Source organism: Saccopteryx bilineata, chromosome 6 (assembly GCF_036850765.1).
Source record: "Saccopteryx bilineata isolate mSacBil1 chromosome 6, mSacBil1_pri_phased_curated, whole genome shotgun sequence".
NCBI lineage: Eukaryota > Metazoa > Chordata > Mammalia > Chiroptera > Emballonuridae > Saccopteryx > Saccopteryx bilineata.
Genome location: NC_089495.1, coordinates 21,742,734 through 21,754,697, shown reverse-complemented (window position 1 = coordinate 21,754,697; position 11,964 = coordinate 21,742,734).

Sequence of the window (11,964 nt, the reverse complement as noted above, 5' to 3'; positions counted from 1 at the left end):
TTTGAATTACAAGCAATTACAGTCAGAAAGACTGAACATCCTCACGATGCCATGTGTGAGCTTGGTGAAAAAGAACTGATTATTCCAATACATCCTTGTGGAGAATGTGTAATTACATGGGACATTCAAGATCAAAATATGCAAATAGGGACAACATAAGAAGCAGTTGTAGGCAGGATGAAGAGACAGTCATTCTTCTTAAAAGTGACCCAGTTCCCTATGGGAGAGTAGTATAGTCAATACCAGAAGTAACGTCTAGTCTCTCTACTTTAATTAAGAATTTAGCAAATAAGCCTGACCAGGCAGTGGTGCAGTGGAGAGATTGTTGGCCTGGGATGCTGAAGACCCAGGTTCGAAACCCTGAGGTTGCGGCTGGCTTGAGAATGGGCTCATCTGGCTTGAGCACCATCTCACCAGATTCAGCACGGGACCCCCAGTTTGAGCGTGTGATCAGAGACAGGACCCATGATCGCTGGCTTGAGCCCAAATGTTGCTGCCTTAACCAAACGTTCACTGGCTCAGCTGGAGCCCCCCGGTCAAGGCACATATGAGAAAGCAATCTATGAACAACTTAGATGCCACAATGAAGAATTGATGCTTCTCATCTCTCTCCCTTCCTGTCTGTCCCTGTCTGTCCCTCTCTCTGTCTCTCCCTAAAAAATATAAGGACTCCAAGGCTGCCCTCAGCAGCGTGGGCCCCTAGCCCTGCACTCAGCGTCCCTCTCTACACGGTTTTCCGCCCGCCCCTCTGTTCACCTGTTGGCTCTGAACCAGAAGGCTGTTCGTTCAAGGGTTCACTTTGAAGCAGGAAGTCCCTTCAGGCCCCGGGAGGGTCGTGTTCTGATGCTTTTGTGATATTCCACCCTTTCGATTCAGAGTGATCTGAATAAGCCAAAGTTTGTTCCCTTGTGGGACTGTTCACTGGAACGCACAATGGGGCACAAAATTTAAAGAAAATAATGCTTTAGTGTGTACTATCTTAAAAAAATCAAAATAACCGTTTTAAACAAAGATGGGGAATCCAAGCCCCCACCTGCTCCACCCGCCCCACTCCCTCTCCTAGCCCGTGCTGCACAGCCCGGCTGTTTACACTGTGGACATTTTGTTCACTGTGGATGTTTTCTGCACTGACATTGTCTTAATTACGGCACTAAAACATTATTTATATTTAGGACACATTTTTTTTTTTTGAGTCCCCTTAAATGTGCCCAAGACCTCACTCGCCTCCCACTATCCTCATCCAGGACTGAGGACGTCTGAGACAGACTTGTACACCATGGGCCTCGGTTCCGTTTTCCCGCATCCTCCCTTCTGCTCTCCACGCAGGCTGTCCCCCGGGTCAGCCCCGCCCAGTAAGTGACCGCCAGGTGCACTCAAGTTCATGGCCGAGCGGTGCGGGGGGTGGGGGGTGGTTTCACAGCACCCCAGAGCCAGAGGGGGTGGGGGGGTCTCACAGCGCCCCAGAGCCAGAGGGAGTGGGGGGTGGTCTCACAGCACCCCAGAGCCAGAGGGGGGTGGGGGGTGGTCTCACAGCACTCCAGAGCCAGAGGGGGGTGGGGGGTGGTCTCACAGCACTCCAGAGCCAGAGGGGGTGGGGGGTGGTCTCACAGCACTCCAGAGCCAGAGGGGGTGGGGGGTGGTCTCACAGCACTCCAGAGCCAGAGGGGGTGGGGGGTGGTCTCACAGCACCCCAGAGCCAGAGGGGGTGGGGGGTGGTCTCACAGCACCCCAGAGCCAGAGGGGGGTGGGGGTGGTCTCACAGCACCCCAGAGCCAGAGGGGGTGGGGGTGGTCTCACAGCGCCCCAGAGCCAGAGGGGGTGGGGGGGTCTCACAGCGCCCCAGAGCCAGAGGGGGGTGGGGGTCTCACAGCGCCCCAGAGCCAGAAGGGGGTAGGGGGGTCTCACAGCACCCCAGAGCCAGAGGGGTTGGGGGGTTGTCTCACAGCGCCCCAGAGCCAGAGGGGGGTGGGGGGTTGTCTCACAGCACCCCAGAGCCAGAGGGGGTGGGGGGGGTCTCACAGTGCCCCAGAGCCAGAGGGGGTGGGGGGGGTCTCACAGCACCCCAGAGCCAGAGGGGGTGGGGGGGTCTCACAGTGCCCCAGAGCCAGAGGGGGGTGGGGGGTCTCACAGAGCCCCAGAGCCAGAGGGGGGTGGGGGGTTGTCTCACAGCACCCCAGAGCCAGAAGGGGGTAGGGGGGTCTCACAGCACCCCAGAGCCAGAGGGGGTGGGGGGTTGTCTCACAGCGCCCCAGAGCCAGAAGGGGGTAGGGGGGTCTCACAGCACCCCAGAGCCAGAGGGGGTGGGGGGGGGTCTCACAGCACCCCAGAGCCAGAGGGGGGTGGGGGGTTGTCTCACAGTGCCCCAGAGCCAGAGGGGGGTAGGGGGGTCTCACAGCACCCCAGAGCCAGAGGGGGGTGGGGGGTTGTCTCACAGCGCCCCAGAGCCAGAGGGGGGTGGGGGGTTGTCTCACAGCGCCCCAGAGCCAGAGGGGGGTGGGGGGGTCTCACAGCACCCCAGAGCCAGAGGAGGGTGGGGGGTCTCACAGCGCCCCAGAGCTAGACGGGGGGGTTCTCGCAGCACCCCAGAGCCAGAGGGGGGTCTCACAGCGCCCCAGAGCCAGAGGAGGGTTTTGCCATGTTCCTTCCTTTCTCTTCCTCATAGGACGCTTTTTATACCATCAGCTGAGTAATCTGCCATGACGGAAATTCCTATCTTTGACACCCTCAAGTCAGTGTTGACATGTAATTTTAATTATTGAATTCCTATCACTGTTTCTCTAATGCTATGGTTTTCAAACTTTTGTTAAAAATGAACCCCTGTATAGTTATGAATCCACTCTGCCCACAAAATGGCGAGAAGCCCAGTGACTAGATGGAGACAGTGGGACTGCTCTGCTGGGAGCCAGCGGTGGGGACGACTCAGGTCCCGCGCTCCTTTTCCAGGGCGCCCTGCAGAACCCACGGGGGTGCAGGAAGTAGTGTGCAGACCACTAGTATGGGACATGATGACATGCACCCAATTTTACTGCTTGGAGTAAACAAACTGTTTGGAGGCTATTTCTGCCTTGGCACTGCTGTGGCCCGACTCTGATCTCTCCTATTGGCAGGTATCCGGGTGGCCAGGTTCAGGGCCACTGTGTGGCCACAGGACTCAGTAGAGCAGCGATGGTTGGCCCCAGTGGCCTCAGGCTTATTAGTGCAGTAAGTAGCCACGGAGTTCACTGACCCACCTGAGAGATGCTGCTCTAAATTCCCCGTCCCCTGGCTGGACGGCCGTTTGTTTGGTTTTTAGGTGTGTGGTGGCGGCTGGGAGGCTTGAATGTGTTTCCTGTTCAAAAGTAGAAGGGTGTGTAGGAGCCTTGTGCAGGAAGACCCTGAGGGCGTCTTGGCTTGGCAGGGACTGTTCCCTTTGGGAGAGACTAGCTGCCTGTGTGCCCATCTGAGAATAGCAGTGCGCGCTCTTTGTTTCACGGGTACTGTTCATCGCTCCAATCCAACAAGGCAGAAATCTCAGCCCAGCTCAGAGACCTCAGCGCGCTGTAGGCTGATTCAGAAGGCGGGCAGGAGGTGCAGGCGGGGATCAGTGTAGCAGGCTGGCTCTGCCCCAGAATTGGCTGTTGTGGTTCCTCCTCCCTCAGGGAGGCCCATCGGGGTCTTGTGGTTCACACCTTACTTCCATTGCTTCCTTTCTTCCCATCAACAGTGTCTTTTTCTCCTTTTTCAGAAAGGTGTACTCCTTGTACCAAGCTAATAGCTGAATAAACTACTCAACAGTAGGAGTGTTTTGTTTTCTCCTCCCCTAAGCCCATTTCCAGACTCGCTTGGGAAGAACGTTGATCTTTCACACCGTCCTGAATCTGAAGTGGATGCCTTGATTAGGGAAGCTATTTTAGTTAGACACGCAGTACTTGGGCTCCTTAATTGCAGGTAACAGAAGCCAACTTGTGCTGGCTTTAGCCACAGAGAGGAATTTATTATAAGGATAAAGAAACATCTCATGGAAGCAAAGACAGGAGTGTGGCCAGGCTTCAGGAAGGAACCAGGACGGCTCAGCGGCCAGGACGCCTCCGCCGTGGCTCATCCCCGACGCTCTGCCTGCATCCTGCTGCTCTGTCTCTCTCCTAACCGGTTCACACCGCCTCTGTCCACAAGGAGAAACACTGCTGCCACTCAGAGGGCAGCACCCATCACTTCCACTCGAGAGCCAGGCTCAGAATGACTAGCGTCCTTCAGTATCCATTCACGGGGAAAAGAACCTCACTGGTCAGCTTCCGCCAGTGAGGTCTGTGGGCAGCGAGCACAGTGGCCGCCTTCTCCACCAAGGTTTCCAGATCTGGCCAATGATTAGAGCCACTGGTGGGAGATTTTTGTTTTTATTTTTAAATACAGACCCAGGCTCCACCTTAGAATTCATAGCAGCAGGAGCTGGGACTCCACACTAAAAATTCCTCTGGAGATTCTGATGATAAATGAGATTTGAGAGCCAACGAAGCACAAGTCTTGGGTATCCATTAATCTTTCTACTAAGGTCTGATGAGAGACTGCCGTTTAAGCTGTCTGTTTGTGGAGGCTATTACTATGGGGCTGGAGCAAGCAATTCATTTTAGTGTAAATATACGTGAGTGGAATGGGGAACTCCCCGCCCCGCAGAGCACTCGCCGTAGAACCATTCTAGTGGAAATCTGAGAGGCCATTCGGAGTCGGATCTAATATCATTATTCTTAAAGGCTTCATGTTCAGACTTTTAGGCAAGATTTCAAGAACAGTTCTTACCAGGTGAAATTTGGCTCAGTCTTAGCCCAGCAGATGATGTAGTATTGTGGGTCAGTGTGAGTCAAGAACAGGTTTAGACCTAGGTCTTCATACTCAGGAAAAATAGAACTCTGTTGCGAAAATACCGTCTTAGAAAACTAAGTTATGTTTTATGTTTCCACGCTTTTATTTCTTACACATGCTGTTTCTGTTGTCCGATAAACGATTACCTCTTCTAACACCTTCTGGCTTGTTCTTTAAGACTTAAATTGTGTTTCCACTGAGAGGAAGCCTTCTGTGACTCCTTAGTCCACTAATCCTTGCTCCTGCTTCTACAGTTACCTTCACGTTGCCTTGGCCACATCACAGACGGTAATGGTTTTCCTTCTTCATCACTTCTACTTGATGACGGGGAGCTGGCACTTTGGGAACTAAATCTACATGAGGGTTGGTGTGAACTGTCCTCTACTAACTGATGGAGTGTTGTGTCTGCTAATCTGGCTCCTGGCAGCCCTTCTGTCCCTCATACACTCCTTATTCCCACAGCCAAAGCCATTTTGTTTTTTTCCAACAACCTCAATACCATTCCAGGCAATGGGATCACGCATCCCTGAATAATGGAAAATTTAAGGAGCTCTAGACCTGCTGTCTCGCATCTAGTATGCTATGCTATTTACGATACTCTTAAACACTATGATGAATTTTGAAGATGTTTTGTGTTTTAGTCTATGCTATTCTAGCTAAACCAGCTATAATTTACTATGCACGATTTGGATATTATCTCATTTAATTTCTACAATGAACCTTCAAAGAAGGCAACTGATTAGATCAGCAATGATTGATCAGCAGCAGATTAGATTATACTGATTAGCTCAGCAAGCAAACAGGACAGCGATTGATTAGATCGGCAACAAATGGGGATCTGATTAGATTAGCATCTGATGAGATAAGTGGTTTAATTAGATCAGCTGCTAATTAGAACAAGTGGTCAATTAGATTAAGTTGACTACCATTGGGTTTTAGATCATCAAATGATTAATTTAAGCAACCATTCGGATTAGTGAGTGATTGGATTAATGCCAGGCTTTATATAGAGTCTTCTGATTAGATTAAGCAGTTGGTTTAAGACAGTGGTAGTAAGCCTGGTCCCTACCGCCCACTAGGGGGCGTTCCAGCTTTCATGGTGGGCAGTAGCAGACCAACCAAAGTATAAATAAATAGATTTAACTATAATAAGTTGTTTTATAAAGATTTATTCTGCCAAACAGCCAAAATTTGACATAAAGTACTTGGTAAATAATTATTATTATATGCTTTAACTTGCTGTAACTCTGCTTTATAAACTTTATAAAGTAAAATTACTTCCCTACTTTATAAATCACCATAACTGTGGAACTGGTGGGTGGATAGAAAATTTTACTACTAACAGAGATACAAAAGTGGGTGGTAGATATAAAAAGGTTGACTACCCCTGGTTTAAGTGATCAATTAGCAGATGGGTGATTATATTAGCCAGCCAATTAGATCAGTTAGTCTGATCTGATTAGGTGGTGGTTAGATTGGTGGGTGATAAGATTTAGGTGGATTAGTTATAGGATGTCAAGTAACAGTATCTAAATGGTGCACCAGGCTTGCTAGGTATTTTCCATGACACACGTTAAGACACTCATCTCTGCCAGTGAAAATCGAGATACTTCCACTCTAAAATGAACCTGATTTTTTTTTTTTCATCTTTCCGAAGCTGGAAACCAGGAGGCAGTCAGACTCCCGCATGTGCCCGACCAGGATCCACCCGGCATGCCCACCAGAGGGCGATGCTCTGCCCATCTGGGGCGTCGCTCTGTTGCATCCAGAGCCACTCTAGCGCCTGAGGCAGAGGCCACAGAGCCATCCCCAGTGCCCAGGCCATCTTTGCTCCAATGGAGCCTCGGCTGCAGGAGGGGAAGAGAGAGACAGAGAGGAAGGAGAGGGGGAGGGGTGGAGAAGCAGATGGGCGCCTCTCCTGTGTGCCCTGGCCGGGAATCAAACCTGGGACTCCTGCACGTCAGGCCGACACTCTACTGCTGAGCCAACCGGCCAGGGCCCTGATTTTTTTTTTAAGCCATAACTTTTGTTTATAAATGCTTAGCAAATGATTCAAAAGTAAGTCATGAACATCTAAACTGTGATCATCATTAATGGGCATAAAGGGATGAGGAAGAAGGGGCAGGCCCCGTCTTCCCTGAGAAGGAAGAAACCAAAAGAATACAAGGGAAAGGAGCCAGCAGGGGTAACCAGGTCAGCCAGTAATAAATGAACTATAATGCATAGTTACAATACAAAGCAAGAACAGCAGGATCTGTATGTAACTATGTCAGTGATCGGGAAACTCCTTCCCCCTTGCTGACCTCACTGAAACTTTCCCTCCTCTCTCCTTGAGTCCTGGGAAACCTTAAACAAAGAAACCACATGCCCATTTTCTAGATACTGTAAAGGTATATAACCTGTAAGAAAATCAACTTTGGGGGACTCGTGTTTTGGAGCTACAAGTCTCACATGCTCCGCCGGCTTTAATAAACCCTGCCTCCTTCATCAAGTTGTCTGGGCATTTTTGTCCTCCTTTGATTCCTGCAATAGGAGTTGGATGAAAGAGGCATAGAAGGGGTTTCTGAGGTGTTAGCATGTTATATGTGTTGGCCCACATGCTGGCTGTGTGGGTATGCACGTAATAACAATAATTCATTAAAATGCTCAATTATTTGATGGACTTTTTAAAAACATCACGTCATAATCCTGTTGTGTTTCCTCTCAAGGAAGTCCCGGTGAAGAATTGCACACTTCCATTTTTCACTTATTCTTTGTTAATTGTGGCTGGGCCCACGCCATTGAGAAGTCCTGTCTCATCTGGAGTGTTAGACTTGAGGAGAGAGCAGGTAAATAGGATAAACCAAAAGAGACAACTTGGTAGACAGCAGTGTGTCTGCGTGCTGGAAATGGGAATACATAAATTCTCTGTGCTTTTAAAACGTGTTGATTTTTGTTTCGATTTCTCCTCTGACACAGAATCCTGCCATTGTCTCACACCTAAAGCTTCAAAACCAACCCGACAGACTCCGGCCAATAAGATCTCCTTGTCAACATCTCTAATTCACAGGCGAGAAATGCTTATCTGGGTTTTTTCCTTAGCACAATTCTTCCATATGATTATTCCCATGGAGGAAAGCAAGATTGTGGATATTTTTAGCAACAGTTCACACATCCTCCATGAGGACCAAAGAGACTTTTTCCCAGGAACAACACCCGCTCTGAGGAATCTACAATCTTGTTGGAAAAACAAAACAAAAAAAAATATCGAGATAAATACAAATCTCTGTTGTACAAATTAAGGATCCAACGAGTATTATAGAAATGTAATGAACAATTGAGTTATTCCAAAGGACAGGGTGAGTAGGTCTGGAAAGGAGAAGGCTGGAATCAAAGTAGGTCTTCTAAGAAAGCAGAATGAAGACAAGATTGATGGACTAATTTGCTGGGGGCGGAAGTAGGACGGTGTAGGTGTGATGCAGGTATGATGGTGACAGGAATAGTGATGAGTCCAGAGCAGACAGTGGCTACAAAACTGGGAAGATAGATAGAAACCAGACTGTGGAGGGCCTGAAATGTCACAGGAGGGCTGTGTTTAATCCTGGCAGAAATGGGAAGGTTTCTGAGATCAATACACAACATTTGAGGAAAACTTTTTTATGACAGTCATATATATAGGAAGAGGCAGCAAGAGAGAGAAATGAGTCAGTTCCGTTTCAGCAGTAGTCTGGCTAGCTGAGATGGAAGAAGCCTGTTGCAAGGACGCTGTGAATGAAAAATCATCAAAGGGCATTATGCTGAATGGGGAGGTGGAGCCAGAGGCCATTTCCAGGTTTCTAGCCTATGTGGCTATCAATCATAGTCCCACTGACAATAGATCCAAAGGGAAAGCAGGCTTATTTTTGAAACAGCAGGGTCAGCAAGCAAGAACGGACACGTGAAGGGGAAGGTTCAATCTCCAACTCCTCAGCCATTACAAACTAGACAGAAAATCGTGTTTCCTCCTATTTTGTCCTCTCGTTCAATACAGGGGGGAAAAAGAACTGGTAGTATTCTAAGCTTATCACTGATCATACTATAGCCACAATGATTTATTAGTATTCACTCTATAAATAGAGGCATTTTCCCTGAGAATAATCATCTATAGGTACAAAAGCAGATCTAGCTACCACCTCAGACTCATCAGCCTCTTTCTTACTTCAATCTTTATTATTATTATTACTATTGATTGATTTTAGACAGAGAAGGGAGACAGAAACATTGTTCTATTTCTCTATGTGCCCTGACTGAAGAATCGAACTGGCAACCTTTGCATATTGAGACAAGGCTCTAACTGACCGAACTATCCCACCAGAGCTAATTAATTTCTTGCTGTGCAATCCATAAAGACAATTAACCTGCACTCCTCAGCCCCTCATTAGCCAAGTGTAAGTCCTTTGACCTCTGTCTCATTACAGACTCATTACAGTCTTAGCCTCCAGCATGCTGAGAAAGATTTAAAACATAAATCCCTTTCCTTTCCCACTGACCCCTGTCCCATCAAGCCTTGCAAGCTTGTTATCTTTGAAGTAAACAGAATTTGTGTGTTTGCTCCATCCAAAGAATAAACATCACATTATCTTCTGATATGCAACATTCAGTACTATCGGACATTGAAAATGTCTAAAGTGCAACAGGAAGATATTCACTGTGTAGGACCACCTGTCTGTTACTGAAATATCAAATGAGCAGGAGTCTATCAGGGGGAGTGTCACAGCAAAAGGAAAAGTGCTAATGCTCAAGTCAGACTGCCTAAGTTTGAAACTCCCACTACTTAAAACTTTAGCAAGTTAACCTCTCTGTACCTCAATTTTTCCATCTGTAAAATGGAGAGGAAAATTCTGTAGGATTCAATGTCAGGTGAACTTATTGTACCTTGGCATCCTTATGACAGTTGATTTCTTATTTATTGGTAGGGCCTTTATACTGTTCTAGATCAAAGACGCGAGGGTAGGCCAAGCTTTTCAGCAAAGGGTGACACATGATTCTCAGCCTTGCTGGCCAGATGGTCTCTGTTGCAACTACTACTCATCTCTGCTCCTGTAGCACAAAGCAGCAGAGATAACCTGCAAGCAAATGAGCACGGTAGCTACGTTCCAGTAAGACTTTATTTATAAAAACAAATTTAATTTCATATAATTTCATGTTACAAAGTACAGGTGTCCCTGCTATCCTAAAGCACAACACTCCTGTCATACCTGTCGTAAACTGAGCAAAGAGTATACCTACTTCCCCAAAATTCACATTACGCCACTTCACTTTTACAAAAACTGGCTTTCACACGGTAATGGCTTTTCTCATAACAGAAAACTGGGTTTCTTTCAGTTTAGAGAAAACAGGTACTAACATAGGTCTTCTATAAAAGTGAATTGGGGTAATGTGGCCTTTCAGAAAGCCAACAATACCTATATTATCATTTCTTAATTATTTCAACCATTTGAAAATGTAAAAACATCCTTAGTTCATTGGCCATAGAAAAACAGAGCTGGCCCATGGGAGGTAGTTTGCCAATCCTTGATCTTGATTAATAAATTTATGGGCTTTGGAAGCTTTGTAGAGGCAGAGAAATTAAAATATAGGTTCATGAGAAGAGGGAACTTCCACATATACTCTTTAAAAAGGACATTTAAAGTGTCATTCATTTATTAACACTAAACTATGTGCAAGGCACTTTTTGAATCACACATGTTGGAATCAAAGATGGAGAAGTCATAGTCCCTGCTCTCAAGGAATTTATACTTCTCCACAGTAGTTTAGACACTGAAAGTCTTCCTTTGAAATAGAGTATGTCCAATCAGGCTTTCGCAGCATACAAAGCATCCTCAGACAAGAGGCAGGTACTTGCCCTGTGACCCCACCCACAGCCTAAGCCAAATAGTAACATAGAGCACCCTGCTTCCTCCTCTCAACTTACCACCAGCTCTTCTCCTCCCCTCTAAATTATTCTGCTTTGCATAATCATCAGGGATAATATTCATGATGATATACTAAAGAAAGCAAGGCAACTGGTTCCGTCTCTAAAAGATGACCATCAGCCAGTCTTGAACAAGACCATATCCCTTTTAATAGATAACATGCTAGTGATTCCTGTGGTTTTTCATTTCAACCTAGGTAGAAACTTAGCTCTAAGAGGCAGGCTACACCGGCCTATTTTAGGAAAAAAATAATAGAGAAAAAGAAAATAGACACTGTAGAAAATGATTTTTTTTTTCCAGCAGATGTTTTGAAGTATTTTACCAAAAAAACACAAAACACAGACAACATACAGTGCTCTGGCTCATACCTCAGTTGGCCCTAAAGACTGTGTATCTGAAAAAATACAGCAGAAGCCCAGTATGTCAGTGTAAGAACAAGTGAAAAGTAGAAGGCAGAGAAATTACCATAGCTAATGGTTAAGAACAAGGTTTTTTATAAATAATAAACAATAAATATTAATATCATAGTATATTAATACATAATATTAATAACTTACAAGAATTATTAACATTGTTGATTTTCTGAAATAGTAACTGGCATTTGTCTCTTAAGCATAAAGACAATGGAACACAACAAAAGCCAAAAAGTAGAAGCAGTGTTTTCTGATGTTTAATCTCATCTCAAGACAGGCATGATTAACAGTCTCAGCAAAACCCAATAAAACATCCATCTGATACTAGGTACACCCAGTTAGAGGGAAGGGCAGACACCCAACATAGTAAAGGGCGAGGAAGTCCTAAGGTCCATCGCCCCCACAAAAATAACTGACAGATGGAACAGAAGCCCTGGACCACAGGAGGATGTACCACTGCATGGGGAAAAGGCGAGAACTCCAGCACACCCACTGCTACAGGTGGGCGGTTGCAGCCTTTGCTACTGAGGACCCTGTCTTCACCAGCGCTGACAGAACCGCCAGAACCCCTGCCATCGCATCTCCTCCTCGGGCTGGCCGTCGCTCAGGGAACTTCGCTTGCTGGCTCGCTGCTCCGCCCACTCGGATCGGGACCCCACAGCACCCTGCCATACACAGGACCAGCGCTGCTGCAGCTCTGCAACCTTCCTCCTGGGCCCCGATCTATATCTTTGTTCTTCTGTTTCATTAAATTAAGGTGACACTGGTTAATAAAATTGTAT